At 52.5% G+C, this 6,000-nt stretch overlaps 1 protein-coding gene across 9 annotated transcripts in view; it reads left to right on the top strand.

The window, feature by feature from the left end:
- Nucleotides 1–525: 525 nt before the first annotated feature.
- Nucleotides 526–6,000, top strand: part of tmem168b (transmembrane protein 168b) — a 42,186-nt gene continuing 36,711 nt past the window's right edge. For 5 of the 9 annotated variants that reach the window (XM_038780071.1, XM_038780062.1, XM_038780070.1 and 2 more), the window contains exons 1-2: nt 547–646; nt 5,676–5,880. The gene's annotated coding sequence lies outside the window, so the exon portion shown is untranslated. Of the gene's footprint in view, nt 647–5,675; nt 5,881–6,000 lie in introns of all 9 variants that reach the window. The other 4 variants (XM_038780064.1, XM_038780063.1, XM_038780065.1 and 1 more) reach the window with 3 other exon arrangements.

The raw sequence follows: 6,000 nt of genomic DNA, 5'->3' as shown, positions 1-6,000 counted from the left end.
GCCGTCTGCTGTGACAGGTAAATTCGGTGGATTGGTCCAGATCGATGCGCGGGAACAGGGCGGGGAAGTGGGTCCAGGTCGAGTTGCTCTTTCGGAGGGTCTGTGCAGACTCGATGGGCTGAATGGCCTCCTGCAATGATTCTGTGGAGGGACCATTGCTGGAGGGGGCGGGGCCGGTGCTGGAGGGGGCGGGGCCATGGCTGGAACCGGGGGCGGGGCCGGTGCTGGAGGGGCGGGGGCGGGGCCGGTGCTGGAGGGGCGGGGGCGGGGGGGGGCGGGGGGGGGCGGGGGGGGCAGGCGCTGGAGGGGGCGGGGCCGGTGCTGGAGGGGGCGGGGCCGGTGCTGGAGGGGCGGGGCCATGGCTGGAACCGGGGGCGGGGCCTGTGCTGGAGGGGCGGGGCCGGTGCTGGAGGGGCGGGGGGCGGGGCCATGGCTGGAACCGGGGGCGGGGCCGGTCCTGGAGGGGCGGGGGCGGGGGGGGCCGGCGCTGGAGGGGGCGGGGCCGGTGCTGGAGGGGGCGGGGCCGGTGCTGGAGGGGGCGGGGCCGGGGCCGGCTGGTGCTCCGCCCACTGTCTCTCGGGGTTACCGGACGGAGGCTCCAGGAGGAAGCGGGAGGCGCTGGGCCTGAGCGGCAGGGCTGCGACAGGTAAACCCGGGGCGGGATGGAGAGACAGGTCGGGGTCGGACAGGGCCCTCCCATCCCGCGGAATCCGCCCACTGTCCCCGGAGCCGGTGGTACTGAGGGAGCCCGGCCGCCTGTGCCGCCAGGCCCAGAGCGGTAACCCTCCCCCATTGAAAATCTGTGTCCCCCCCCACCCTCCGTGCACCCCCCTATTGACAATCTGTGCCCCCACCTACACCCTGTGCACGTCCCCCACCCCCCCATTGACAATCTGCCCCCCATGCACCCCCCACCCACAATTTGTGTCCCCCCATACCCTTTGCACATCCCTCACCCCCCCATTGACAATCTGCCCCCCCATGCACCCCCCACCCACAATCTGTGTCCCCCCATACCCTTTGCACATCCCCCACCCCCCCCCATTGACAATCTGCCCCCCCCATGCACCCCCCACCCACAATCTGTGTCCCCCCACACCCTGTGCATATCCCCCACCCCCCCATTGGTAACCTGTGTCTCCCCCCATGCACACCCCCACCCCCCCCATTGACAACCTAAGTCTCCCCCCCCCCCCATGCATATCCACACACCGCCATTGGCAATCTGTATCTGCCCCACACCCTGTGCACACATCCCACCCCGCCATTGACAATCTGTGTCCCCCCCATGCACCCCCCCCACCCACAATCTGTGTCCCCCACACCCTGGGCACACCCCCTCCCCCCCCATTGACAATCTGTGTCCCCCGTGCACCACCCCCACTGACGATCTGTGTACCCCCACACCCCCATTGACAATCTGTGTCCCCCCCCACCCCCGTGCACATCCCCCACCCACACCCTGTGCACATCCCCCACTCACACCCTGCGCACATCCCCCACCCCCCCATTAACAACCTGTGTCTCCCCCCCCATGCACACCCCCACACCGCCATTGACAATCTGTCCGCCCCACACCCTGTGCACACATCCTACCCCGCCATTGACAATCGGTCCCCCCTACCCCCATGCACACCCCCACCCCCTTTTGACAATCTGTGTCCCACCCCATCCTTGACTCTCTCTCTCTCTCTCTCTCTCTCCCCCCCCCCCCTATCAGTGCAGCATTGTTTGAGAAACAGGAAATGAGATTTCAAAGACAGATAATCTGTACAGCCACTGCTGTCATGTAGAAGTCGGGGAGTGCAAACAAGCTCCCAAAATGACCACATAATGTGGGTTTTATTTGTGCTGTTCATTCGGGGGGGAAATATTGGCCGAGACATCAGGAAAGACCCTCCCGTACTACTTTGGAATCGCGCTGTGGAAATCTGTCGGTGGATGTAAGCGACGGGGCCCCGGGTTCAATTCTGGCCTTGGGTGACTGTCTATGTGGAGTTTGCAGGTTCTCCCCATGTCTGTGGGTTTCCTCCTGGTGCTTTGGTTCCCTCCAACATTCCAAAGAATCATAGAATCCCTACAGTGCAGAAGGAGGCCGTTCGGCCCACCAAGTCAGCACCGACCCTTGGAAAGAGCACCCTATTTAAACCCAACCGAGCCCCATAACCCAGTAACCCTATCTAACACTAAGGGCAATTTAGTATGGCCAAGCCACCTTTCCTGCACATCTTTGGAATGTGGGAGGAAACCCACGCAGACAAGGAGAGAAGGTGCAAACTCCACACAGTGGAGTCAGCCGAGGCTGGTATTGAACCCAGGTCCCTGGAGCTGTGAGGCAACAGTGCTAACTACTGTGCCGCCCTCAAGATGTGCAGGTTATGTGGATTGACCATGCTAAATTGCCCCTTAGTGTCTAAAGATGGGCAGGTTAAGTGGGGATAGGGTGGGGGAATGGGCCTAGGTAGGGTGCTTTTTCAGAGGGTCAATGCAGACTTGATGGGCCAAATGGCCTTATGCACTGTAAGGATTCTATGATTTCCTGCAGTACTACATGGAGCGTTAATTTAGATTGCTTGCTGAGGTTCCTGCAATAACCTCATTTTGTATTTTTTTTTGGACTGCATCTGTTGGTGCTGATTTTGCTCTTTCCATTTACACCTCCTTTATAGTTTCCTTTTTGTCCTTAATATTTCCTACCATTCACCCGATCATGGACCTTGCCTTTTGTTCTCCCCCGCCACATCTCCCAATCCCCCCAGTTTCTGTACTTGTTCCAACTTCTTCAAATTCTGGTCATGATTAACCGTGACTAACTCTGTTTCTCTATCTATTGATGCTGCCTGCCCACTGAGTATTTTCAACATTTTCTGTTTCTATTGTCTGACATGGAGGGCACCTCTTGCTTATATCTGGCTCTTCTAAATTATGGGGGTTGGCGTGGTGCAGCATTGGGTAATTAATTGTTCAGTTCTTCTGTCCCTGTTGCCGTTCATAGGGCAGCACGGTAGCCTTATGGATAGCACAATTGCTTCACAGCTCCAGGGTTCCAGGTTCGATTCCGGCTTGGGTCACTGTCTGTGTGGAGTCTGCACATCCTCCCCGTGTGTGCGTGGGTTTCCTCCGGGTGCTCCGGTTTCCTCCCACAGTCCAAAGATGTGCAGGTTAGGTGGATTGGCCATGCTAAATTGCCCTTAGTGTCCAAAATTGCCCTTAGTGTTGGGTGGGGTTACTGGGTTATGGGAATAAGGTGGAGGTGTTGACCTTGGGTAGGGTGCTCTTTCCAAGAGCCGGTGCAGACTCGATGGTCCGAATGGCCTCCTTCTGCACTGTAAATTCTATTCAATTCTATTCATCTGCCTCGACTTGGAACATGTACCTTTGTGATTCAGGATGCCATTTAAATTTATGAAAGATTCTATTGTGTAATTTACTAAACAAAGCAATCTGAATCTGTTTTCTTAAGTGGACCCTGCACTCTCTGGTTTAGTGTAACTCTTTAACCAGACATCAGAAAGTTTCGGCTTCAAGGTTTCCGTAGTATTTGATCTAAGCTGTCACTTGAGTGCATTACCGCGGGAGCGTCGCATTGCTGATAAACTTTGGCTCCGTACCCCCAGTCAGGTAGATGGAAAAGATTCCATTGTACATTTCAGACACGAGCGGGGGAATTCTACCAGTGTCCAGGCCAGCATTCCCTGTACCAACATCACTAAAACAGATTAACTGGATAATTATCTCATTACTATTTGGTGGACCTTGCTGTAAACAAATTGGTTGCCAGTTTTGCCAGTGCAACTATAGTTGCCTACACCTCAGAAGTAAGTCATTGGCAGTAAAGCTTTTGACTTATCCCAGGAATGTAAATGGTGCAGCTATAAATGTATGTTCTTTCTGTTTTTATAGGTGTTCAATGAAATCCGGTTTGTTTTCACTTAAAATAAGTAGATTATTTAATAATCTGATTTTTCAATTCTTTGATTCTTAATTTTTATCTTTGACAATTTTATTTTAACGTGCCTTGTTATTGTGTTTTTTTTAAAATTCATTTATTGAATTGTGTGTCACTGGCTAGGCCAGCATTTATTGCCCATCCCTAATTGCCCTTGAGAAGGTGGTGATGAGCTGCCTTTTTGAACCACTGCAGTCGATGTGGTGTAGGTACAGCCACAGTGCTGTTGAGGCTAAGAGTGGGGGAGGGATCCAGGATTTCAACCCAAGGATAGTGAAGAAATGGCAATATATTTCCAAGTCAGGGTGGTGAGTGTCTTGAGGAGGAACCACCAGGTGGTGGTGTTCCCAAGTGCTGTTGCCCTTGTCCTTCTAGAAGTAGTGGTCGTGGGTTTGAAAGGTGCTGTCTAAGGAGGCTTGGTGAGTTCCTGCAGTGCATCTTCTAGCTGGTAAACACTGCACTGGTGATGGAGAGAGTAAATGTTTGTGGATGGATGCCAATCAAACAGGCTGCTCTGTCCAGGATGTATAGCTTATTGAGTGTTGTTGGAACTGCACTCATCCTGGCTAGTGGAGAGTATTCCATAACACTCCTGACTTGTTCCTTGGACAGGCTTTGGGGAGTCAGGAGGTGAGATATTCGTGCCTGGATTTCTAGCCTGTGACCTGTTCTTGTAGCCACAGTATTTATATGGCTAGTCTCGTTCTGTTTTTGGTCAATGGTAAACTGCAGGATATTGATATTGGGGGATTTAGCGATTGTAATGCCATTGAATATCAAGGCGAGATGGTTAGATTCTCTCTTGTAGGAGACGGTCATTGCCTGGCACTTGCGTGGTGTGAATGAATGTTATCCTGGTCTTGTTGCGAATGAATATGGACTGCTTCGAATGGTGCTGAGCATTGGGTAATCAGCAAACATCGCACCTCTGACCTTACGATGGAAAGAAGATCATAGAATAAGCATCTGAAGGTGGCTGGGTTGAGAGTACTACCCTGAGGAACTCCTGCCAAAATGTTCCGGGAGTGAGTTTCTGCCAGTGCGTGGCTACCGGTCTCAGAAAATGTGACCGTGTTCAGTTATTATATGATGTGGAGATGCTGGCGTTGGACTGGGGTGGGCACCACTTGTTATTGTGTTTTTTAAAAATTCATTCATTGAATTGTGTGTCACTGGCTAGGCCAGCATTTATTGCCCATCCCTAATTGCCCTTGAGAAGGTGGTGATGAGCTGCCTTCTTGAACCACTGCAGTCAATGTGGTGTAGGTACACCCACAGTGCTGTTAGGGCAGAAGGGGAGGATCCAGAATTTCGACCCAAGGATAGTGAAGAAATGGCGATATATTTCCAAGTCAGGGTGATGAGTGTCTTGAAGGGGAACCACTCCTGGCCTCCTGCATCTCATCAGGTGAGGAAAGGAGCTGCGCTCCAAAAGTGATTCCAAACAAACCTGTTGGACTTGAACCTGCAGTTATATTTAAAAAGTTGAGTAACAATGAGGCTCTCAGCTTCATAACATTTAAACTGCCACCTTGCTTACTTAGCTTACTTGCAGCGAGCGGACTGACCATCTTGGCCATGTTGGAGGTTGATTGGTGTTGTGATTCTTATTTTTAACACTTCAACCCCCCACCAGACCCAAACCAGCCTTTTCTTGTGATTAAAGTGGTACTATTGCTGGAATATTGTCAGGGCCCATAACCTTTGCCGTATCCTGTGCTTTCAGCTGTTTCTTGATATCGAATGGAGTGAATCAAATTGGCTGAAGACAGGCATCAGTGAAGTTGGAGATCTCCAGAGGAGGCTGGCCTGGATCATCCACTTGGCATTTCTGGCTGCAGACTGTTGCAAAAGCTTGAGCCTTATCTTTTGCACTGATGTGCTGGGCTCCCCCATCATTGAGGATGGGGATATTTGTGGGACCTTCTCTGGTGAGGTGTTTGATTATTCACCACCATTCATGACTGGGTGTGGAAGGACTACAGAGATTGAATCTGATCTGTTGGTTGTAGAATCCCTTAACTTTGGCTATCGCTTACTGCCTATGCTGT

This window comes from Scyliorhinus canicula, chromosome 20 (assembly GCF_902713615.1).
Source record: "Scyliorhinus canicula chromosome 20, sScyCan1.1, whole genome shotgun sequence".
NCBI lineage: Eukaryota > Metazoa > Chordata > Chondrichthyes > Carcharhiniformes > Scyliorhinidae > Scyliorhinus > Scyliorhinus canicula.
The sequence above is the reverse complement of the archived record's forward strand: the minus strand, read 5'-3'. Positions and strand labels throughout refer to the sequence as shown.